The sequence below is a fragment of the Callospermophilus lateralis genome, chromosome 1, assembly GCF_048772815.1.
Source record: "Callospermophilus lateralis isolate mCalLat2 chromosome 1, mCalLat2.hap1, whole genome shotgun sequence".
Taxonomy (NCBI): Eukaryota; Metazoa; Chordata; class Mammalia; order Rodentia; family Sciuridae; genus Callospermophilus; species Callospermophilus lateralis.
This window is the reverse complement of record NC_135305.1, coordinates 144,419,610-144,445,703: the sequence shown is the minus strand read 5'-3', so window position 1 is coordinate 144,445,703 and position 26,094 is coordinate 144,419,610. Positions and strand designations below refer to the sequence as shown.

The following is a 26,094-nucleotide window of genomic DNA, read 5'->3' as shown; positions in this document are numbered from 1 at the left end:
CCCTATTTCTCACATTGCATAAAAATCAACTCAAAATATATCAAAGGGAAATGGTGAGCCATGTCTGAGGATGTGCAACAGCAGCAGCAGTCTAGGCCACAAGGAGAACAGGGGCAGCACCTGCCTGGGTGCCATCAGGGCATTGTCATTGCCTTTGCACTGCCCCCACACTCCCATGGCAAAGCAAGAACAGTCATGGCAGCCTTGCTCAGGAGATGCAGCTTGCATGTGCAGGGCATGTTCCCCTCTTAAAGGAGCACATCACTGTGGTGTGGGCCGGTCTGCATAATGAAGCTTCAGCATCAGGCCTGCTGTCAGCTTTGTGGCAGCCATGGGCATGACTGGCCCTAGTCACCGGCTGAGCATCTGGGACCAGGCCTTCTGGCACGAGGGCAAGTTGGTCTCTGCCACTGGAAGCTGTGGTGGGTGGGCTCCTGAACATAGGTGGTGGGAGCGGCCCTGCAGGCAGAGTGGCATGGGCATGGCTCCAGGCAATTTGGTGAGTCTAGCTCTGCTTGTGGCCTCAGATCTGGGTCCTGCTGGGCGTTGTGCTGGCTTCACAGGCTTGCTCTGCTCTGTGCTTCAGAGCTACAACCAGTGGGACCAGCGCATCAGTGATGACACAGCAGACGGAGGACTGTGGGCACAGCAAAAGACCCAGGCTGCAGGGCACAGGAAGATGTCCGTGAGGCACAGCTGTGGCCATAAGGCTTTGCCAAGTTGGTGGCCTCACATGACAGGAACCTGCTCTTTGTGGGAGTCATGACCACCCAGAAATACTTCAGACTCCTGCTGTGACCACCTTCAGAACATGACCTAAGGCAATTCTTGGGATAGTGGAGTTTTTCTCTACTGAGGGTTCAGACACATCTGTACCAATTCCAGTAGTGCCACTGTGGGGTGTGGATGTCACTTACCTACCCCAGAAGACTTTTATGATGCTTAAATATATGCATGAGCACTGCTTGGACAGTGATCTGGAAGCAGATGATGATCTTTATATCAAAGGAGATTATCTGAAGAGATTTCTGAGGAGCTTGAATATCAGTGAGCCCCTGTTTCTCAGGCAGACAGGACTGAGCTCCACAGAAGTGTTTTGGGTCTTGTGAGATGCATCAGCTTTTTTTTTTTTTTAAATTAGAATTCTGAAAAGAACAAGAAGGGGTACATCTGAGATCTCCATTGCAGTAAGATTCACTAAGCTATCACCTTCAACCTGAACAAAAACCCAAGCTACCAGCACAAACTGCACAGCTACATTCTCAGTCAGCAAATTGCAGAGCAGCAGCATCACACAATATAGTTCCAATGAGAAATCATCCTAATGAGCAAATACAGCAACACAGAGATGCATAAAGAGGACCAACATCTGGGAATCCTTGCTTCCCTCATGAGGTTTCAGTCCTGCCATCAAGAGGAAATTCTGCAATGGGAATTTCTGACTGGGTAGAATTCATATTTGCCTGTGGACAGTTACCCAATCTGCACCCGAGAGAGAGAGAGAGAGAGAGAGAGAGAGAGAGAGAGAGAGAGAGAGAGAGAGAAATTTTTAATATTTTTTAGTTTTTTGGCGGACATATCATCTTTGTTTTGTATGTGGTGCTGAGGATCGAACCCAGGCTGCACACATGCTAGGCGAGCACCCTACCGCTTGAGCCACATCTCCAGCCCTTGGATGATATCTTCATGTAGGTTGTGGAAATGATCAAGGCCACCACCAAGACCTGGGAATGCATCATGGATTTCAAGGATATCCGAGGTGGCTATCGTCTTGTGGTGAATTCCATGTATGGGGCAGAGTACATTCTGAACCTGCTTCTTCTACCCAGGAAGTATAAAGGCAAGAAGATGTCAGTTCCAGTGACGAGGCATGCAGACCTATAGCAGATTTTCAGCAAGATCCAGTTTGTGGAGCATGAGAAACTAGACACTCAGGAGCTGGCCAACAGAATCAACCAGAAGTCTGAAAACCTATTCTTCCTCTCTAGTTCCCTGAAGAAGCTTCTTCCTTTCCAGTTCCCTGGATCCAAGAACAAATGCAAAGAGCCCAAAGATGAAAATGTCATATACTGATGCCATTATCTGGACATTTTGACATGTTTGTGAGGTTTCTGGGAAACTTGGGGAAGACATGTCCCACCCCAAATCAGAACACCAAAGTGGTTGTACTACATTTTTATTCTGACTCCAATCCTGATAAGGCTAAACTCTAGTAGAAAGGATGAGAGATTATAGCAGTAAGTACCCTAAAGGTGATATGAAGACTTTGCCTATGTCTGTAGAATTTTCAATTTTCTGGCCCTCAGGGTGGAATGTTCCCAATTATTAACAAATCTTTGCACTTCTTCTGTGAAGTTGACTGCTGTTACCATGGAACCCTGCAACAGTGTTGAGCAAATACAGTTTGGGGCCAACAAACACATTCTCCAATCATCTTTAGACAGTGTGATTGAAACATTATTTATGGTGAGAAAGTTACCAGGGACAACCATTTTTCCTTTTACTCAAAAAAACTGGCTTCTGGAGAAACTATGTTTTTGGCATTACTGGTACTTAAAGGACATCTTGTCCAAGTGGGTGGCAATTTCCATCCATACCTGGGGCTGAAGGATGTGGAAATCTTCAGCAATGTTTTCCAAGCAGGTTTGAAGATGTTCAGAAGCCAGGAGGTAGGAGTAGTTCATGTCCAGCACCCTGTCTTCCATGACCCCAATCTGGATCCCAAAGAATACAAAGTGTATTTGGGGTCCAAAGCATCATCACATGGTTCTATGCAGCAATTAGCTGAAAGGTGACTGGAGAAAAATAATCCAAGTTACAGTCAAAGCAGCCAGCCACCTCCGCTGGACAAAACATTTTTAATTATCTATTTAATTTTTTTTGTAAGATCAGCTATTAAAGTCCATGCAAGGATACAATTTCTAAGTGATTTTCTTTCATAGGACTCCTTTAATATTCAGCTTTGTGAACAAAATTGTGGTTAGTGTTTGCCTTTGAACACGTATTCCTTTGAACCTTATGTAGCAGAAATGTCTTGGATGATTTGAAATGTCTTGGATGAAAAAAATATCTTGAATGCCTTCCAGGTCCCTTCTCTATAGTCCTATGACAAAAATCCTGAACATTCTCTTGAAGTATTATAGTAACAAAAAGAAACAAAACACTGTAACATTCTGCTTTTTAATATTACTCAGTTTTTTCTCTTTTTACAAGTTTTTATAAAGTCATCTCAAGTTCTATTACAGGAAGTTGAGCAGCAAGTGCATGCAACTGATGTTGCAGTCTGGTCTTATGGCAGCGTTGAGATGGTGAATCCTTTAAGATCTGAGGATTGTGGAAGGTCTTCAGTCATAGATGGTGTACCCTTCAAGGGGAAAATGGAGTCCTCGTTTCTCTCTCTTTTCCTCTTTCCCTTACCTGCCGTGAGGTGGGCAGATCCTCTCTACCATGTGCTACCAAACATGATCAACTTCCTTACTTCAGGGCCAAAGTGATGGAGTCAACTAATCATGGACCAAAACATCCATTCCGGAAAGGCAGAAGAGACCTTTTATCCATTTAAGTTGTTTTTTTCTGGTGTTTGTTAGAATGATGGAAAGCTAACACTGCAGGAATGCAGAACCAGAGTTTTATCCCTGCATCCCTCTTCCTGTAACCACCCGTGCAGCCTTCCACTGAATGACCAGCCTTCTCTGCTGGCCAGTATTGGATTGTCCATGTCAGGTTCCATTCCAAACACTTAGATGGAGAGATTGAAGTTAAAGAATTAAAATTGTCCCCCAAAACCACCATCCAGTTTCAGGCTAGCTTCATCCCAGGTGTTTTAAAATGTCTGGTCCTCCCAAGGTCTTGGCTGGTACTAGTCAAGTCCAAGGACACAGACTTTATACAAAGTTGCTGTGTGTCTTAGGCAAGAAAAACTCCCTCTCTGTACTTCCACTAAGTCATCAATAGAAGGAGCTAGAATATCCATGCCAGGTTGGTAAGTCTGTGATACCATATTCTACTAGGGGAGAAGAGTCTCTCCTAATTCCTGGGGAGAGTTGAGGTAGGTAGGGGATACTCTACTCCCCAAATATTACCAGAGGAGGCAGGGTTCTTAAGATTTTGGAGGCTTCCAAGGGGACTTGGATCTACAGAGCTAGCCCCTACCTGAGAATTCTGAGGCTCAGAACCATTGTTTTGTCCCCAGAACAATATCATCATCCTCTGCCACAGAATCCCCAATTCCCCACTCTGCAGTGGGACAACCACATGAAATGAGAAGAACCATTGGGGATGAAAGGGAGAAGGAAGTTGAGGACACCTGGGCCTGGGAAAGATGAGTGTCCCATAGCCACAGGGAGAGTCTCTGAGATGTGTGAGCAGAAGTGAGGCGGCAGGAGGCTAGGACAAGTACTTCTGATGGGAGCAACTGGAAAAGCATATCTACCCCTTTTCACCAGGAGAGACAATCCAGGCTCCAGAGACACTGAGAAAAGGGCCAGCTAGACCCAGACTCCTCTGTCACTGCCAGAATTCAGCTCTCAGTGTATGTCAGTCTGGAGCAGGGGAGGGTGTGGGCACCTAGAGCTGCAGCAGCAACAGCTGGGGAGATCCCCTGCCCAGCCCCCTGAGGATCTCTCAGGATCAGGCCAGACCTGGGCTTTTGAATTTCTGAGTGTGGCCACCATGTGAGGATGGGGTCTCTGGTGAGACATCTGCTGCAGGTGCATGAGCTGATCGGGAGAGGGCAGCTGAGCCTGGGGGAAGTATAGCTGGGGATGCTGTGTTTAGGGACAATTTCATTTATTCTCCCTGAGACTTGGGACAGTCTCTTGGGGAAACCACAGCTTCTGGGTCCTGAGTAGTGAGATAGCCATGCCCATATAGGGGTGCTGTGGATGGAACAGCTGTAGCCCAGACTCCTAGGATGGAACCTGTCACCAGTCCCCGGGATGTGAGGAGTCCAAGGCCTGAGGTAGTAGTGAGGCATGCACCCCCACAGGAGAGAAGCTGAACTGGCTCAGGGACCTCCCAGGGCTTGTCCCCTGAGCCATGCAAGACATCTTTTACACCACCTTGTTCATCTGCAAGTTCAGTGACATGTGGGGTTTATTAGCACCAGTCTTGGCCCTCAGAAAAGGAGAAAACAACATTGTGCCAAGGAAAGATCCAGCCTGGGGATCCTTGAAATCCGATCTGATGAGTTAAGAAAAATCATTCAGTTATGATTACCAACCTTCATTTTATCTCTTTCATCTCTTCATGATCATTATTGATAACTGTGAAGGTTCTGAGACTTTACCTTATTTACAAGCCAAATTGCAAGCTTGCCACAGTTTCACAGATGCTGCAGAACACAATATTTTGACTCCTAGATCAGAGACAAAGAACAGATTGTCACTCACAGCAATAGCAGGTGCCCCAAAGCAGCACTTTCTTGCACTTTTTCCACAAAGCCATGCAAAGAAGGTCAGGTGATATTTGTGAACCGGAGTTGAGCACCCCAAATGTTTTATTTTGAACAGCAAGCCTACCTGTTCTATGTTCCAAAGGGAAACACTCTACCTTCCAAGGTTGCTCACTATACAAATATCCTTGAAAACACAGTCCAGAATAAAAGATGTTCAACACTTGGGCTTAAGAGACATGAAGAAATGCTGAGCTCCATATTTTTTCCTGACTCCCACGATCTATACTCACAATGGGAAATTCCATTTCCATTACTACATCCCATGGATATTGCTAGACTGATTTTCACCAAACTTACTTGGAATTTTGAAGAGTTTATAATTCAAAACAAGCAACTCTTGAAAGAGAACTTTTGGAAAATTTACCTTGGTTGCTCGTAGGAGACCCCTTTAATAATCGCTAAAACAAAACAAGGCAAATTCCCACAGAGCTGCATTTCTGAACTTGAAGGGATGCATTTAATTTCTTATGGTATAACAAGGTAATTATGGTTCACAACAATTCATTGTATATTTCAAAGTAGCTAATTGAGAGGATTTTGACAGTTTCCCACACAAGAAATGATAAATGTTTGAGTCAATCCTTTTGCCAATGCCCCTGACCTAGTCATTTGAAATATATGTATAAATATAAATTCACATATTTAAACATCACACTGTAACCCATAAATGTGTATAGATATCATGTATTAATTAACACTTAATTTTTTTCTTCTGGCAGAAAAAGCAATAGGAAAACAAAAGTACTGATCCACACTTCAGTCCTATGAGTGGCAGAGCAGGGAGTTTTCATCAGGAGGTAAAATCCAAAGTCCTAAGGATCTCAAACATTTGTACACTAGTCTTCAGGGCATCAGAGTACAGAGATGTGAAGGAGCCCAAATGGCACCAGTGCACAAGTAATGCAGAAGAAAACTCTATTCTATAAGGTTCAGATTGGGCCCATGTTTAACTGAGCAGCCATCATAGAATGGACTCAGAACTTTGAGTTTTCCCATGCACTGAGCAGCCTGACACCATCTGGAGAACAGTGTCATCATCAACAAAGAATGTCCTGGTGCCATTCAAAGTCCAGGCTTCAAAATACAACTCTAGCAACTCTAGCCTACTTCTTGGCCCTGTGGCATCACAAAAGTAGGGCAACTTCCTGAGCATCGACTTCCTCATCTTCAAATAGGGGAGGGTTAAAGTGTGTAAATCACTCAGCCAGTCACTATAACCATTAAATTATGAAAAATATACCTTTCCCTCAATGCACCCCAACTCTAAGCCTGTGCCCATCCCCCTCCTCCTCCTCCATCACTGCCTAACAGAACTCAAACTTTGACTCGGCAGGGAGCCAGGCACAAGTCTTCCAGGTGGACCAAAGACTGGAAATGCAAGGGACAAGCTCATTTCTAGTTTCTAGCTTATCTTTCACCCCACTTACAGAACAAATTTGTACCCTACATTCATCTTCTCTGGGTCCTCATTTTCTCATCTGTAAAACAGGGACACTTGCCCCAAGGGTACCCCAAGAGTTGTTCTGAACCCAAAGTGAGATAGCAAACAAGGAAACCAGCATTCATCAGACACCTGCTGGTCTCACTAACCCTCATAACCTCCCTGATACACAAGAAACATTCTCCCCATTTTACAGACAAGAAAACTGAAGCCCAGAAGTGACCTATGCCTGAAGGGACTCAGCATCTTGATCTCACCACCACTGCTTGTCTGGGGGGGGGGTACAGAATCACTCCCTGTAGGGAGGATCCTTTCCTGATTCGAGAGAGAGCCAGACAGGAGCAGGCCAGGCTTAGTCAACCTAGACAAGGTAGGGTTGGTCTAAACTGGCCAGAGTGCAATGTGTAGGAGTCTAGCCTGGGGCCTGATCAGAAAAGCCACAGCCCTGTCCCCTCCTCCTGACATCAAGTCTTCTGGGGCTCCTGTTCCAATGAGCACTCAGCCAATTTGCACAGCCTCTCTAGGCCCCTGGGTGACAGTCCACACACCCATGATGCCCTTGGGGAACTAAGGAAAGATGCAAAAGGTGGCTCAGGAGGGCCCCACCCAGGGTTCCAGGGATGGGGCCAGACAGGTGGCTGCCCTGAGGAGCAGTTGGGCCCTGAATCCTTAACAAAGCAGGGCAGTTGGCAGATATCTCTCTGCAAGAGACCCCCAGGGGTAACAGCCATGGACCCTGGATCAGGCCAACTGAGGACAGAGACCAGAGCCAATCCAGGAAGAGGATGGGGCCAAGGGTCACATGGACCTGTATATACTGAAGCAGTCATTGCCAGCAGGAGGAGCAGGACTGTACCCTCTATGCACCTCATGCCACAAAGATGCCTCTGACCCTGAGAGCAGATAGGCCCAGGGTAGGCCACTGGGTACTGGACCCTCCTGTTGCTGCTGGGCATGGCAGTAGATTCCCATGGTAGAGGCCCCAACTGTAGCAACTAGGAATGGGCTTTGGGTCCAGGTGCCTGACCATGAAGTAGTCTGTCCAACCTGCAGAGCCTTGGAGCAAGTAAGGAGTCTTGGAGGAATATGGGAGTCTCAGCTGAAGCTGGGAATGGGTGGAAGAGGAGGAGGGCAAGAGAGGTGGCAAAAGGGGTGACAAAGGATCAGCTTTAGATGCTGGCCTAAAGTGCTGATTTTTTGTCCATTTTGGGTTTGTTTGAATTAATTTTCAACATTCTATTGAACTATTATTAATCTTGGCTCCTCAGTCCTTCACTCACTCCTATAGTCCATTGGTAGAATCTCCCATTTGCACAGGGTTCAGTTTTTTTCACTCCTCCTTCTCCACGCTTCCTCTTGGCTGTGCTCTGCACCATTATGGTCTGGCTGGACCACTTATGATGGGAAGCAGGGATCCAGTCATCAGACCCTCAGCCAACAATCCTCAACCAGGGCTTCATCATGAGGTTGCCTCCTTCCCAGAGCTGTAGATGCATGACCTTGTCTTGCATTTTGTGACAAAAAGGGAGGTGCTGAGGAGTGAGTCCAGTGGTTGGCCCATGATAAGCCCCTCTCTACCACTGAGCTATATCCTCAGCTTTGACCTATGATGGTCTAAGAGAAGGGGTGTTCTGCAAAGCCCTCCCCTGAGAATGAAGTGAGGATTTGACTTGGTCTCCCAAGGATGTACCCTCACTGCCTTGGTCATAAACATTTCCTGAGGGACAGGCCTGGAGACAATAAAGAGGGCTTGCCTGCACTAAGGAACCTGTCTAGTCATGGGGGACAGACTCGTGGTCATTTCTGGGAGCCACAGAGTTAGAGAAGGGTGCTCCCTCTGTGGGTTGATGCCCAAGCTGGTATCACAGATGAATGGGTGCTGGGTAGTGATGGGGTAGCCCAGCAGAGATACTAGGGAAGGGAGTGGGCACCAAGGGAAACAGGGAGCTTCTGGGCTGAAGCAGGTGGAACCCTTAGGTCTCGTGCCCCAGACTAGGTTCTGCTGTCTGGGTGCAGGCTCTGGGGGATTTAAGTCAGAGTCAAACGTGTTTTTGAAAAACTGGCTCAGGTTTGGAGTCTATTGTGAGGCCAGATTTGTGTCCAGAGACAGAGACAGAAGACAGAGATGGGGCAGCTGCTGAAGATCTGGGAGTTGGCGAACTGAGACCACAGACATCTCCTGGGCATGGAGAGAATGCACTGGTCCACTTGTCAAAATTGCTGTGAAATTTACTAATGAATTTAGAGCAATGATACTTGGAAGGAATGGGCACTTACATGAACTGTTTATAAGGGTTTCAATGTACAACAAATTCAGCAAAAGGCAAGAAGTCATGAAAGAAACTGGGTTATCTAAAGTGTATAATTCCACTTCTTGAAATTTATCCTCAGGGGGAAGAATAAAGCCATTACCAAAGATTTACAACAAGGCTATCTATCTAGCTCAATATTGTTAATAATGGGAGAAAATTGGAGATAATTGAAATATCCATGAGAAAGGGTGTGACAGAGTAGTGTGGCACATCATCACAAATCATTTTACGCAAACCTTCAAAATTATATTTGTAAGGTAGACTCTGGCAACAAATTACTGCTTAATAATGTTATTTTAATATTGACATGAGAAATTCATCAATTTTATAAAAACTGATTCTGAAGCATCGCTAGTAATGAGAAATTCTTTTTAAAAATGTAAGTTGACAACTTAGAGACTCTTATCAATGATGTTCTTAATATATGTGTGAATTTTGAAAAGCCTGTCTTTAAAATTTGAAGTTTTTTTTCAATTTATTTTTTAAAATTTTCAATAGTATGTCTCTAGCTGGTGTAGTTTCACTTAATTTCAATATTAGTTTTATAGTTTTCTGACTTTATGAAAATGTTCACATGAGGAAATAGTTCATTTTCTCTTCTAAAATGATTATAATATAATAGAAACACTTTTTGTAAATATATGAATATTTTCCTTAAAAATAAAAAAAATAAGTATATTATATTATAAATAAATAAATAAGTATATTATATTATAATAAGTATATTATATATAGATGTATAAAATGTAAACAGCAAATATTTTTTGTTACCCTCTCTTTCCTACCATCTTTCCCCAAAAAACCTATTCCACTTTCCATGGCCACTGTCTTGTTGTTCTATATAGTTCAACATTTCATTGTATGTACATTATTGAAAACACACACACACACACACACACACACACACACACACACTCTAGGAGAGAGAGTTGGTGTTGAGATATTATTTTTTGAAAATAAAGTCACACTCTGTATATTACCCTGAAATTAGATTTTTAACCTATCTATGATTGAATTTTCTAGATTAGTCCATATGGATCTATGGTATTCTCATAAATTGTTATCTAGGAACAGTTTGGATGTACCAAAATTTTATAATCATTCCCCTTTTAAGGATCATTTAGATCGTCTCCACTAGAAAATACACAAGAGATGATGCTTTGAAAATCTGGGGGTTGGAGGTGAGCATACTGTACTTCTGTATCTCTAAAGATTAAATGCCTAAAAGTGGAAATTCTGAATCTCCGAAGAGATTTTGTAGGTAGTTCCAAACTACTTCCAAAGGCTGCTCCAATTTATACTCACTACAGTGAGTGGCAGTGCCCTCTCTCCTACCTCCTTGCCAATAATGTGATTTGTTGATCTTTCTTTACTTTACCCATGTGTTGAGAAAAAAATGAAATGTGTTTGTTTTATTATTTATTTGATTGTTGTTCAAATGTTTATCCTTTATTATTTTTTACTTAGTGTTTCCTCCTGTGAATTAACAAGTCATAATGTTGCCTGCTTTTTAATTCTGTTGCTTGTATCTGTTTATATTGTCTATAGAAACTTAACCCCTTGTTTAGAAAATGCGTTATAAATATTTACCCTTGACCTATTTTAAAACTTTGGTTTATGAGGTCTTCCACCATAAAGTGGTTGTTAATCTTATTGTGTCACTTCGGTTTAGCCTTCTCTTGATGGTTTCTGTGATTCGTGCCAAGTTTAGGAAGGTGATTTTTATTTAGATATGATAAAATCACTCTTCTATTTTGTACTAGTACTTTTGTTATTTTGGTGCATGTGTGTTTAACTTTATCTGGAGTTCGTGCACATAGGCATATAACTTTGTTTATTTGCCAAATGGAAAGACGTCTGTTGAATATAAATGAGACTTTTATCAAATGCTAAACAATGACTTATCACATTCTCTCTGTGGTTCTCTTGAAGTATTGATTTGTTCCTGCTTCCTTCTATTTTGTTGTGATTATTTTAGCTTTGAAATATGTTTTTGTATCTGCTAGGGAAATAACCCATGATTATTACTGATTTCCTAAATATCAACACATATTCTCCATCTTACTTCCTGTTGAATGTTGGTATCAATTTCCTAATTCTCAAAAATCATTCTTTTGGTATTATATTTGTACTTTCTGGGAATATATGGTTTATTTGAGATGAACAGATACCTTTATAAGCTCAGTACTTTCACCCAGGAACATGACATGCTTTCCATTCACTCACATTTATGTCTCTAGTCAAAGAGTTTTGTAATTTATTCATTGAAAATCTGGTTTATTTTTCTGGTTTATTTATTTATTTATTTATAAATCTTATTTATTTGTAAGTGTTTCAAATATAATTTTATTGAAATGGAAATTTCTCCCCAATTCTATATTCTAAAATATTACTGCTTATGCAGCAGAGAAACCTAATCATTTTTACATGTCACTCTTTTGTTCAGCCACTTTAATTCTTGTATGAATTCTAATAGTTCTACTAATTCTCTTAAGTTGGTTGGTTGGTTTTTTAGTGGACTAGCACATCATTTGCAGGAAATATTTTCTCTCTCTTTTCAGAATACTTATAACTTTCTTTCCCTTCATCTCCTTTCATTGGGTAGAATCTGTTGAATATTGAAAAGTGTGAATGAGCAACTTTCCTGGTTTCTGATGCAAATGTTTTTTTCCTTTACGTATGAAGGTTGTTGTAAGTTTTGAAAGACACTTTTTAATAAGTTGAGGAAATTTCCTTGAATACCTTCATGCAAGGATAAATGTTTCCTTTCTTATTCAGAAATAAGAGTTGGATTCATATCAATATGACACTAAATCTGTTTCAAAAAACCTCCTGCATATCTTCAATACAACCAGTGCTAATTAGTTCTGCTGATAAGGTAAATAAATAAATAAATAAAAATGGTGATCCCAATGTAATACATAATCTTGCAGTGTAAATATACTACCTTTATTTTTAAAGATAAACTCAGATTTGACAAAGACACCAATCAATTCTTAGAGTGTGACTTCTGTAATTTCCTTTTTCTTTTGAATATCTTAATAGTATATTGGGTTGTGGTATAGGGTCTAGGATACACAAGGTGATTCAATGAGTGGAAAGCATTCTAAGATTACTCCAGACGTCTGACTTAGAGACAAATTGCTGAAATGAGGACACTGCAGGGGATCAAATTTTCAAGGAAATTAATGTAGTTGGAAGCTGTTGAGTTCAAGGTGCCTGCAAGACATTCAAGCAAAAATAGGATCAGGAATCAAAATAAATGTAGATCTGGTGCCGAGAAGAAATGTCAGAGCAAGAAATAGGGATCTTGGACCTGGGACAGTTGTGCAAGTGCATGGTTAGGGTCAAATCAGAAACAGTGGGAAGGTACAGAGGAAAAAGCACCTGGTGATAGTCTAGGGTCATCAGCTATGCATGGGTCAAGGAGAAAAGGAAGAAATGGGAGCAAGAGTGTGGGCCATATCCACAACGAAAGAGAAGAGAATGACCAGAAAAAGGGAACTCCTGCAGAGACATCAGGCTACTAGGAAAGACATACAGATTGAGACAAGGGCCTTTTAAACCTTGACTTGAGAAGTTTCAGGAAAATATGAGGATGAGAGCTAAGGGAGTCCTATAATGTTCCAGGATGCAAAACAGTGCCTGGCGTGGGTGGGTGTTTCATAGACATTTTGGATGATTGGTTAAATGAATGGATAGATGGATGGATGGATGGATAAATGGAAGTCTGAATGGATACAAAGCGTGGTCTGGGACATCAGGGAAGGTTTCATAAATGTGGTGGATTGCACTAAGTCTCCATGGGTAGAAATGCAAGTAGAAGTATCTCCATGTGGAGGTTCCTTAAGTCAGGCATGATCAGTGTCTGTGAGTCCAGGGAAGAAACTGTTAGGGTTGGACAATTGGGTATTTGTCTAAAGGGGATTCAGAAGTTCTAAAGTGAGACCACGAGAGGTTGAGCAGGTCCAGTCCAGCCCAGAACTCTCTCCCACATCACATAACCACTTAAGAATATGCATCAATAAGGGATTTTCCAGGCAGTAACTGTGCTTAGCATTTTTGTCAGCACTGAGAACTCCAGAGATAGGGGACACACATGGTGTATGTCAAAGGCCATGGGCACTGTATGCATGGAACAGGGGGATGAGTATCTGGATAGCCAGTCAACAACCTGCAGTATGCCAAGGAAACAACCCTACCTGTCATGCCCAAGAGTTTCCATTCTTGCCCAATCCTTAGGGAGCAGACCCCAGGTGCTGAACCTGTGGGTTTTAGTCCAAGCCTCAATCACTGCGATATGTCTTTGGTGATTGGACCCAGCTCACTATTCTAGATAAGTGGCTCTTCTGAAATTTTTCAATCTATTCCATATCCTCAGGTCTTGGGAAAGTCTATTTTTGCTCTCTAAGGGCTTCTTACTCTCTGCTGTACCCTGTCTTAAGGAGAGATCACTTATTGTGGTCATGTGGTAGACAACAGGAAGGGTCCCAACAGCAGAAGCAGCTACCTTCAGATTCCAACTGTTGGATATGGCCTTGTCCTGGAGGCCCGGGCTGGAGACAGGGACAGGGTCCCTTTCCCTCCTCTGGGACTGAAGACCCAGGGGAGATCAGGGACCAGGTATCATTAGGGGGCACTAGGCCTTACTGAGAGTTCACAGGCCCCCAGAATCCAGGCTGAGGGCTGAATGTTCATCCAGTTTGAGAAGGCTTCACAGAACACCCAGGGACAAGACTGGAGCTGGGAACCTAGCCCCTGGGCACTCAAGCGGTTACTCCAAATAGACATCAACAGTAGACCGCGAAAGAGGTCTGGCTCACTCTAGGCTGCACCTCCCTGGTCCTCTAATGGGCCATGAGGGCAGAGGGATTCAGAGCCAGATTGGACTTGGTAAAGTGAGCAGCCCTCACAGGATGGTCCTCAGAAAGAAGCAAAGACTCCTCTGTCCTTGTATCCCCTTTACCCTGGGGATTGAGACCTTATTATTCATGCATCAGAGTCCTGCCTTCCTCAAGCACATGTTAAATTCAGGAGATGATAAATGAGAAAGCAAATGGAAGGCTCACAGAACTCCTTGGCTGCTAGGTGAATTCCAGAGTCATCAGGGACTGTGAGGATGGGTGAGGGCTTCTGTGCCCCATAGTCTAGGGCAGGAAGTTGTCCCAAGAACACAGCAGAGGCAAAGGGTCTTGTAATGAGGAGATGGCAGACTTGGAGGAGCCCCAACTTCTAGGTAGAGCCCAAATCTTTTGCAAAAGAGCTGAGAGGACCAGGCTGGAGCAGAACCTGATGTTGAGGAGGACCAGAAGTTTCAGGAACCCTGTGAAGTGAGTACAGGCTCAAGACTTCCCCACTGCCACCAGAACCATCCTTCCATCCTGGATGGACCAAGAGCACTCATCATTTCACAGAGGAGGTTCTGGGCACGAGAAGGATAAAGTGAGGTGGAAATATGGACTGCGGAGGGCCTGAGGAGGTCAGGGGAAAATTCCAAACTCGGACTTCAGGCCAGGGAAGAGGGCGCACAACCTACTCCAGTGACAACTAGTATTAACTAAGGCTACAAAGGGGAGGGACACAGACTATTTGGGAGAGGTACCTTGGAAAGGGTTGTCTGTTCTCCAGGTGGCTTAACTGAACAAGAAAGGAAAGAAAATGGAAGAGGAGTCCCTGAGGGGATAAGAAAATGATCGCAGTAACTTTGGGGTTATCCCCAATACCTTGGCTGTCCTCTGTTGACCCACACCACTTCTCTATCCACACAGGTCAGCCCAAGGCTTCTCCTTCACTCACTGTATTTCCACCCTCTTCTGAGGAGCTACAGACCAACAAGGTCACTCTGGTGTGCCTGATCAATGACTTCTACCTGGTGCCGTGACTGTGGCCTGGAAGGCAGATAGTACCACAATCACCCAGGGTGTGAGGACTACCCAGCCCTCTAAATGGACCAACAACAAGTACATGGCCAGCAGCTACCTGACCATCACACCTGACACGTGGAAATATCCCAAAAGCTTTAGCTTCCAGGTCACAAATGAAGGAAACACTTTGGAGAAGAGTGTGTCTCCTGAAGGATGTTCTTAACCTTTTGTCCCTAACCCCACCCTCATGATCCTGGAAGTGAAGGACCCTGGTGAGGGACCCCTCCTTTTCTTAGTCTTCCTACTGAGCCCTTCTCTCTGAACCTACTGACTGCTCAAAAAAATGTCCCATTGTGATTCACAAATCTTGCTCTCTCTCCTTTGTTCTTATCTTTATTTTAATTGCAATGGCCTCAGAGTTATCAGTGTAGTGTGAAAGGAATCCTGGCACCCAGTAGGAAAATTAGTGCCATTTCAATCATCTCTTGGGGAATAACCCCAGGAGGTACCCTCCTCAACCAAATTCCCATTTCCCCAACTCTCTACTATATTCCCCCATACAAGGTCACACCAGGTGGATCTCACATGTTCCTCATTCCTAAATATCATCAATAAGGACTTAGTCATGTATCATTTCACATTTCTAATGTGCCACTGGCAACTGGTTGTGGCTCTAGGCAGAAATGTCACCACTTAGGGACCTGGATCCCCTGAACCCTGGGGCTTGGGGCCTTGCTTTTTCGTGCATCAGACTCCTGCCTCCCTCAAAGGGAATGCATGTGTGTTAAACTCAGGGGATGATAAGTGAGAAAGCAAATAGAAGGTTCAGAGAACAACATGGCTTCTAGGTGAAATCAGTGTCATCAAGAACTGGGGCTGTAGTTCAGGGGCAGAGCACTTGCCTAGCATTCATGAAGCACTAGGTTTGACCCTCAACATCACATAAAAATAAATAAAATAAAGGCATGCTGTCCATCTACAAATGCATTTTTTAAAGAGTCATCAGAGGCTGTGAGGGTGGGTAAGGGCTGCTGTGCCTCACAGTCTGGGGGTGAGGAGCAGTCCCAAGAACACAGCAGAGCCAAAGGCTCTGTGAGATGCCATCTCCTGCTCATTTGATCCACCAACCCACGATAGAATTGGTGAGTTCCCTATGCTGGTCGGGACTGTGACCAGAAATTTTATCCCTGCAGAATGTCCTTACCTACCTGGAAGGGACAGAGGCCTGTTAGAACAATGGCATTGACCATGATGAGGAATTAGTGAGAAATAAAGGGGACTCCAGATGCTCAGCTACAACCTAGAGGTAGAAACATGAAGATAAAGAAGACCCTTGGGCTAAGGTCATGGTCTTAGCATGAACAATGTTTGAAATTTCCATTTCCTATGAGACTATTTTGGGAGACTATTAACCAAATGAGTTGTCCATAGTTTGTCATCACCAGGGAATAATGGAATAGTTTGGAAAATGAAACTTACATGTGCATTCCCGAGGCTTTAACATTACATGTTAGCTAAGTAAAGATACAAGTTCTACAGTAGGAAAAACAGCTAATATAATGAAAAAGTATTTTCCACATTGTGTTGACCTACACTCTTGGGAGGCCTATAGTACTCTCAAAGAGACTCGTATTTCATGGAGACAGTTAGGGGAACATAGGGTAAAGCAAAAGCATAAAGAAATGATCATTGTATGATCCAATGAATGTGAAATTGAAATTAAGTTTGACAATATCATGGGGTTGGAATGAAACCCTGAAAGATTGGAACAGAACCTTCCAGAATGAAGAAGGTTTATGGTTGGTTGATGGCTAGTATTATGTGATGGTCAGCCTGTAAAAGGTGGAAATTGAAACATTTGAAAAGATATGAAAGAAATTAGGCAAATGAGAAAAGGCACCAAACTGGGCACAGAACCAGCATTCATTGATTTCCCAAGGAAGATGTGTCAGAGATCAATTAAAGACAAGAATTAGGTAAAGTTCATAATAAATCTGGGCAGAATTAATGTATGAAAATAGCTACTACTAAGGTCTAGTTTCCAGGGGGACTCAGAGCCCCCAGATTCTCCATCCCACAAGGCCCACACCCTTCCTCTCTCATAGGGCTCAATCATGTGCACCTCCAGCCCAAAGTCAGAGACACACTCTCAGGTGCCATGACAATGGATTAGGTAACCTAAATATGCACCCCTAGCTGTCTCTATTAGTCCTCTGTGCCCAAAGTGCTCACAGGCCCCCTCTCTGAGTGTCTACTTCATCAAGAACATGGCAAAATCCGCACCAGAGCTGCAAAACCAAATATACCACTTGCAAAGACAGGAAGTTCTGGTGTCACAATGGGACAAAAAGGGGTCCTCCTCGACCTTGATTATGGACACACCTGATCATAAACATCAGATTTAATATGCCTCAGCACTAAACTGACTCCAAGTTTTGGATATAGAAACTGGGACTATCCAATGCCCTATCAATGGCCTTAGTGCATACAATGGCAGGATCCACCCCATCCCAAAACACTGCCCCATCTCTTCATTTTAAAAATTGGAGTTTATGGTAAGAATTTTAAACACAAAGAGAAAACAGGAATTACAATGACCCCCATGGTCTCATCACGTACTGATCATCTTTCAGCAAGGGTAACTTCCCTTCATACAGGTTGCCCAATTCCATCAATGGCTGCAGCCAGTACAGTTGCAGCTGGCTGGGGGAGGGTCAGGGCAAGAGAGAAAGTAATTTTTGCACAAGTATGTGTCATAGAGTTGGGTGTTCAGCAGAAGGACCAAATTGACCATCTTAGGTGAGTGACTTTTTGTTCTCTTGCTCAACCTTAGTTTGGGAAAATTTCTGCTTGTTTACTCTTTTTCCTGTGTCCTGTCTCTGTCCAGGGACAAGAAGTCTCCCTGGATTTTACTTCTGGTAAAGTGAACTCTTTTCTTTTTGTTCAGATGTTTGTGATTATCTCAGTGGTTAGTAGGCAGCTGTTCAACCTCTGACTCCAGAGGCAAGAGACTGCACAGAATGAACTACTAAGATTTTGTTGTCTGTCTGCCTGCCTGTCTGTCTTGGCATGCTGGTCCATAAGATGTATTCTGATCTGTTCTCCCTTGTGGGGCACTTTTCTAATTAGTTTGTGAGGGGTTAATTTGAGGCCCTATCTAAGGGGAAGAGGAAATAAAAGACATTGTGGGAGTGACAAAGGGTGGACATAAACGACTCAGGACACTAAGGAGTAAGAGTGGGGAACATCATTTCATAAGTCAGACCAGGCATCCTGGACTATAAACTCAGGATCAAAGGTCATGAAAGGGATAAGAAGTACAAGGAAACCCAAGTCTTCAAGTTTGGCCAGGGTTGGAGCCCAGACACACATTGGGTTTCAGGAAACTTAGGAGGAAGAAAAAAAGAGGAGGTGCTGGATAACAGATAGGCAGGAGAAGAGTGACTGAAGATGAGAGTGGTAGATATGGTCTCCAGAGGGACATGCTGCAGAAGCACAGGCTCTTGTGTTTACACATGAACAGAACCTAATGCAGGAAACCTACAGATATGACCAGTAAACAAGGCATTCTGGTCTGACTCTGCAAAATGAGAGGGGCCAAGACAGACAGACAGACTTTAAGAAATAAAAAGCCTTATCCATGGCAGAGACTCAAGAAGAGATACATTGGGATGAAAATGGGCTCCTTAGTAAAATCTCTGGCCCTCAAAGCCAAGGAGTCAGGTCAGAAATGACCCATAATGGAACACACTGGAGTCCTGGAGAGCGCAGAGGACAGACAGAGACTAAGGATGGACCAGAAAGATGTCAGAAGAAGGCAGGGCAGGAAGGCAAGGGTGACATATTTGTGTGAAAGACCATGGTCTAAGAAGTGACAGCAAGGTGATACACAGGTATCCTGGGTTATTTAAAGGCTAAACATGGGGAATAGTTTAAGGAATTCCCCAAAACACCCTCTACATCACACATGCTCCAACACAGAGTTCCTGAACAAGAAGACCCTCCTCACACACTGAACACAGGGGCTCCAGAGTGGACACCAGAAGACTGATCCCTTTGGCCTCGTCCATTTTGCAGGTCAGTTAAAGGCTGGGCCCTAGCTCACCCTGTTCCCACCCTCCTCTGAGGAGCTCCAGAGCAATAAGGCCACACTGTTGTGTCAGATCAACAACTTCTATCTGGGTGCCGTGACCATGGACTGGAAGAGAGATGTCACCATGGTCACCCAGGGTGTGGAGAACACTCACCCCTCCAAACAGACCGACAATAAGTACATGGCCAGCAGCTACCTGACCCTGACAGCAGATGAGTGGATCTCATGAGACATACACCTGCCAGGTCACTCATGAAGGGAGCACCATGGAGAAGAGTGTGTCCCCTGCACAGTGTTCCTAGGTCCCAGACCCTCATACTACCTTGGAGCTGAAAACCCCAGGGAAGCTTCTCTCCTCCCACCCCTCCCATCCCTGCCCTTCTCTCTCAACCCAGAAACCCCCTCAATAAACATCCTCCTTTTCAACCAGAAATCATGGTCTTGTTTATTTTAGTTTCCACACTTCCCATCTTAACTTTGACCATCCCCTCAGTGTGGTCAAAGACTTTGAGACAAAAAGGCCAGGAAAGGCTGCTGATATTACCCTGGAAGATCCACAGGATGTTCTACAGGAAGGGAAGGGCCCTCAGCAGGAACTCAGGCTGCATATTTACACCTATCCACCCTGTGCTTGCTCCTCTTGTGCAGACTTGTTCACCTCCCCACTCTCGGGATCAGTCTCTCCTTTGATCCCCAAGGCCTCCAGGAGAATGGGTGAGCTCCCTTCCCTGGAACAGTCTGAACATCACTCCATCCTTGAATGTCCTTCCATCTCCAGCCTAAGCCCCCATCACTGAGGCCATCCCTCTTTTCCCCTTTGTCTCCCTTTCCCCACCTGTAATTCCTGTCCTTGCTGCCTAGAGCCACTTGCTCTTTCTTCTGTGTCAACCCTGCTCCTACCTCCCTGGGGACATTGCCTGGGATCCATAGCACTGCCCACTCCCAGCCCTTATATAACTTATTAATAGGATCCTCAGTCCATGAAACCTGGTGATTCATCCTACACTCCCCTCTTGGGACCTGTGGTCTATGTGTGTCCCTCGATTTTCCATCTATTTTCCAGTCCCCTGAGAGGCACAAATCAGTATTGCTTCTAATGGACCCACCATAGGTGCCCTAAGGTTGTCAGTGGGTCTAATGTGTTCAAAGTCAGTAGCCACATTCTGAGATACCTTCCACATACTTGTGTGCAAGCTGATGCACCTTCTTAACAACTTGGTGTAGGCTCCCTGCTGTTGTAGAAACACATACACATAAACATATATGCCCGCAAACAAACAAGCACCTTTCCACACAAAATGCATATAACAAGCATATGCCCTTTGATACACATTGTCATGTTGAGCATCTCTATTAATGGATCAGGAAGACTCCAGGTAGCAGGAGAGACAGTGAAGCCCTCTGGTGTCATGAAAACGATCATCAAATGTCATCACCAAAATCCCAGAATAATGGTCTCTGTGGTAGGCCACTCACATTGAGGAAAGGGAGGAAGTTTCTGTCCATTCCAAGAGTGACAATGAGAAGAAAGCTTGGGAAGGGCTCTTCTCAGGGAGAAGCAGGTGACTTTGGAGAACTAGGGAGGTACTTGTTGTGGAGGATACTTCAGGTATTCCACACTGCCGGTGTGTGTCCCCTTGTGATTTCTACAAGTTAATGGGCCAGCACAAGGAAGTGCACTGAGAGCTGGTTCTGGGATCCCACTGTGCTTATGCCCTTCTCATGAGGGTTACCATGTGTGTCTCTGGGCTGTAGGTGCACCCAGTGATGGTGACAATATGAACAGAGGCTGACTGCTTCATGTCTGCACAAAGGACATGTTGAAGCAAGTATGTGCACATGTGCATGTGTAAGTCAGAAGGAGGTCAAGGGGAAAGCAGAGATCCCACACTTAGAGCTCATGGAATAAACTGTACTAGGAGCAAGGGAAATCTACCAACCACTACCCAGGAACTACCCCTGGAATTTTAAATTAGGATCATCAGTCATGAGATTTATACTGCTGTTAGAATATTGTATTATTAGAACATTATTTTTATTAGAATATTACATAATGGGTGTTTGTCCAGTATATCCTTGTGACATAATTTTGAGTATTCTCTGAATAGAAAGGAGAGAACAATAAATCTTGGAAAACATGGATGTCATTGAGTTTTCAAATACCTGAAACCATATATGTAAATATATATATATACACACACACACACATGTATATATATGCACATACATGTATATACTTACATATACATATATATTAATATATATTTATATATGTACATATAAAGTCATCATTCACTCAGTAATGTTAAGGTTTTCATATTGTTTTGGGAAATTACAAAAAAATTGTAAGATGAGGAGAAAGTTATCCAGAACCCCATCACCTCATATGATTGCCATTGATTTTTGACAGATTTCTACACTTTCATCTCTTCATATTATAATTAAAATACATATATACAACATTTAAATAAAGAAAATAAAGAAATCCTCTCCAACCCTTGGGATGACTCAAGATGATCCTATCCTACAGCCTTTAAAGAGGTCATCTTCCCACTCAAGCTGAAGCAAGAATTCTCACCCACCCATGGCTGAGCAGCCCCTGTGAAAGAAGGCTGAACACTGGGCCTCTGTTGCAATGCAGGAGGGTCTGGGCTGTGGTGAAAAAAAGTGGTTCATGTACAGATCTGTGTCACAGGGTGCTGTGTTTGGCAATGGGACCAAGGTGACCGTCCTTGGTGAGTTTCCTCTTCCTCTCCCATTTGGTGTATTCTCTCTCCTTTCTATCCTTTCTGGAGCTGAGGTTTCAACCTATGCAGGAATCTGACATCTTTGCCCCTCCTTATCTGCTTACTCATTTTCTCCAGTTCATCCCCTAGTCTTAGTTATTTTCTGGGGCAGGATAGAAATAACCCTTTCCTGTGCCCTGCCAGAATCTCCCTCTGGCCCAAGGGACATCTTCAAGGGGTTTTCTTTGACTGATCTTTGGAATATCCACAACCTCCATTTGCTGAGCTGTCTAAACCACAGGGATCAGAGTCACACAAGTGTCTCTGGCTAAAGCTGTAGGGTTATGGGTTCTACAAAGGGGGATGGGAAGTGCTTGGCCTCCCAGGGTCTATCCTCCATGGTCTCTGTTATGGTCTGCCTCAACACATTAAGGAGAGACTTAGACTGCAAACTTGGAGTGATGGAGAAGGAAATATAAAGGAAACAAGAATGGGGGAAGAACTTTCTGTGGAAAAAGATCCAGTTATTGGGTCTCTTCTCCTGCTGCCCCATTATAGTTGGGATGCCTTGGCCAGGGATGGGAAATTTAAGGACTCACAAGTCTCAATGTGTCCACCCTCCATCCTATGACTGGAGGAGAGACCCAACAGAAGATTCCCAGGGAAGATATTCTGATAGGCACAGGTGATAGGGAAATGTTGGGATAGGAAGATATCCAAGGACTTACACATCCTCCAAGAACGTCAGATAGCAGTGTGACACTAGCAGGGTTATAGCCCCAAGAAATGTCCCAATTCCATGGAAACCCTCAATTAACTGGACTCCTTGGGATCCAGACCCAGGGACTGTCACTTCCACTAGGGGTAGGCAGCCCAGATGGGTGTGGGCAGAGGCTGCAATGAGGGTCCAGGGCAATGTATGAGCACAAAATGGGCCCTTCCTATGTTTTTCCTTTCCTTAACAAGTGATTCTTCCATAGTGAAGAGAAATACATTCGGGTAATCTCTTGGTGAGGTGTTTTCTCAGGACAGATGCCACCTTCCAAGAAAGACACCATGTACTGGTCATTTCTTAGGGATTTCACCTTTTTATCAAGAAGATGCCAGATCTATCAATGACTGCCTCCAGCACAGCTGCAGCTGGATCTAAGGGGATAGGGGTAAGTCAGGAAAGGTTTTTGCACAAGCTGTGTCACAGTGTTTTGGTGTTTGGTGAGGGAACCAGCTGACAGACCTGGGTGAGTGACTCCTTACCCCACTTTCTTTGTTATCCCCGAGGATTGTAAGAGTTTCCTCCTGGTTGTGTTGTGCCTTGTCTCAAGTTGGGGTTAAATATTCTCCATGGATTTGAGCCCTGGGATACTGAACTCTTGCTTTTTTGTTAAGACCCCATGAAAACTCAGGTAGTACCCATGACCCTTCAACTCTGACATCAGAGGAAAGAAACTGGACAGGATAACCTTTGGATACTCAGCTGTCTTTCTCTCTATTTGTGCCATATATTTTCCCTCAGATGTGCTGTGTTGTCCTGTCTTCCATTGGCCTAACCCATGTCTAATGAGCTGTGTGAACATGCACTGAGGCACTATCTTATGGGGAAGAGGGACCAGGCACTATGAGGAACTGAAATTAGTTGAATTAAAAAGAAATGGAACACCTAAGGCTGGGAAATCAGAGGTCAGAATATCATGTGCCCAAGGCTGTGAGACTCATAATACAGAGCCAGACAAGTAGGAGATAGAAGGGATCCTTAAACCCCCATGGTTTTCTAGGTAAAGGGCCTAGAGCCATATTGGGGCTCATAAAACTTAGTAAGAGAAAGAAAGGAGGAGAAGACTGTATACATGATGCTGGGTACAGATTCACTGAAGAACATGATATGGCAATGTGAGCTCCTCTGAAGTATGAGATCCTGAACTCATAGAAAAATACTTACCAGTGCAGAAAACCAACATATCTGCCCTGTGGACAAGGACCCTTACCTTGAGGTCCTGCCAGAAAGACAGACTTTTACCCATTGCAGAGACTCAAGAGGAGACTCACTGGGGTGAAATGGGTTCCTTAGTAAAAACACTGTCTCTCAGAGCCAAGGAATCAGGTAAGAACTGACCCTTACTGAACACACTGAAATACCAGAGAGCTCAGGGGACAGACAGAGACCACACATAGACCAAACAAGATGTAGGGGTAATCAGGACAAGAAGGCAAGGGTGACATATTTATGTGCAAGGCCATAGTCTAAGAGGTGCTAGAAAAGGTGATACACAGGACTCCTGGGTGGTTTAAAGTGTAGGAACATGGAGAATAGTTTAAGGAATTCCCCAGGACACCCTCTACATCCCACAATCTCCAACAGACTCCTTAACTAAGATGACTCTCCTCACACACTTAGCATAGGGGCCCCCCTAAGTGTACACCAGAACACTGATCCCTTTTGCCTGCTCCATCTTGCAGGTCAGCCCAAGGCTGTGTCCTCACTTACCTGTTATCACCCTCCTCTTAGGAGCTCCAGAGCAACAAGGCCACACTGGTGTGTCTGGTCAACAATTTCTACTCAGGTCCATGACGATGTCCTGGAACAGAGGTGGCACTAAGGTCACCCAGGGAGTGAAGACCACTCAGCCCTCCAAACAGACCAACAATAAGTACATGGACAGCAGCTACCTGACTCTGACAGCAGATGAGTGGATCTCATAAGACATACCCCTGCCAGGTCACTCCTGAGGGGAGCACAGTAGAGAAGAGTGTGTCCCTTGCACAGTGTTCCTAGGTTCTAGACCCTCACTCCACCCTGGATTTGAAAACCCCAGGGTAGCTTCTCTCCTCCCACCCTGAGCATCCCAGCCATTCTCCCTCAAACCAGAAAACCCTCAATGAACATCCTTCTTTTCAACCAAAAAACATGGTCTTGATTATTTTAGATTACACAATTCCCATCTTAACTTTGGCCATCCCATCAGGTGTACACAATTATACCTGAGTCAAAATGGCCAGGAAATACTTATGATATTTCCCTGGTATATGCTTTTACTCTCACCCAAACTCCACAGAATTTTCTACAGCAAGGGAATGGCCCCCAGCAGGAACCCAGTCTGCATATTTTCACCTATCCACCCTGTGCTTGCTCCTCTTGTGCAGACTTGTTCACCTCCCCACTCCCAGAATCAGTCTCTCCTTGGATCCCCAAGGCCTCCAGGAGGATGTGTGAGTTCCCTTCACTGGGACATTCTGAATGTCACTTCATCCTTGAATGTCCTTCCATCTCCAGTCTAAGCCCACATCCCAGAGACCATCCCTTTTATGTCTCCCTTCCCCCACTCGTAATATCTGTCCTTACAGCCTGGAGCCACTTGCTCTTCCTTCCATGTCCATCCTGCTCTACCTCCCCAGGACACAGTCTTGGTCCCCATAATCCCTCTGTATAGCACTCACTGAAAGGAATTCTTGACCCCTAGATCCTTTTCACTTACTCAACATTCTTCTCTGTGTTCCCTGTTAGGCTATTTTTCCTTTTTCAAAGTCCCTCAGAGACATGGGTCAGCTCTACTGTCTACTGTCCCCTATGGACAGCTCAATAGTTCCCTTCTTTAGTTCTTCATGTTCAGCAGTTCATGGCTAGTCAATGAGTGCTCCAGATTACAGTCAAGTGTTGGATTCCAGCCTTAAATCTTGCATCGGTCTTTGAACTGACTCCTCTCATTAGGAACTCTGTGTTAGTCCTATTAAACAGGTTATTGTCCTGGCAGTCCCACACTGTGGGTACCTGAGCTATGAGACAAATGAATGCACATGTGAAATCCCATGCAGGCACCCACATATGTTACAGACACGAGCACATATACACACATTCTGTATTTTACATCCTTCTGGGGTTTAAAATCGGCACCCAGGACCCTCCTACATGCCTCAGTTCCACACAGGTCCCCAACTCCACTTTCACTGTGATATAAACAAGACTCTCTCTTTTTGCCCAGTACATTCCCCAAGATGAGCTGAGCTGGGGACACAGCCCCTTCCTGGATCAGACATTAGTAATGAAACCAGATGTGAGGTACATTTATGCCTTCTCCCTATCCTTTAGGTGGATGGATTCTATGTACCAAACACTGTGTGATTCCATAGAAGGAGGGATCACCTCTTGCCACTCTCCCATGTATGGTACCTGTCCTCTGAATAGGTGGCTAGCCCCTGGATTCACAGTAC

The 26,094-nt window shown here is 44.2% G+C and overlaps 1 pseudogene; it reads left to right on the top strand.

The window, feature by feature from the left end:
• The first annotated feature begins 60 nt into the window (after window positions 1-60).
• On the top strand, window positions 61-15,089 carry LOC143642043 (chondroitin sulfate synthase 1-like; annotated as a pseudogene).
• Window positions 15,090-26,094: the final 11,005 nt, after the last annotated feature.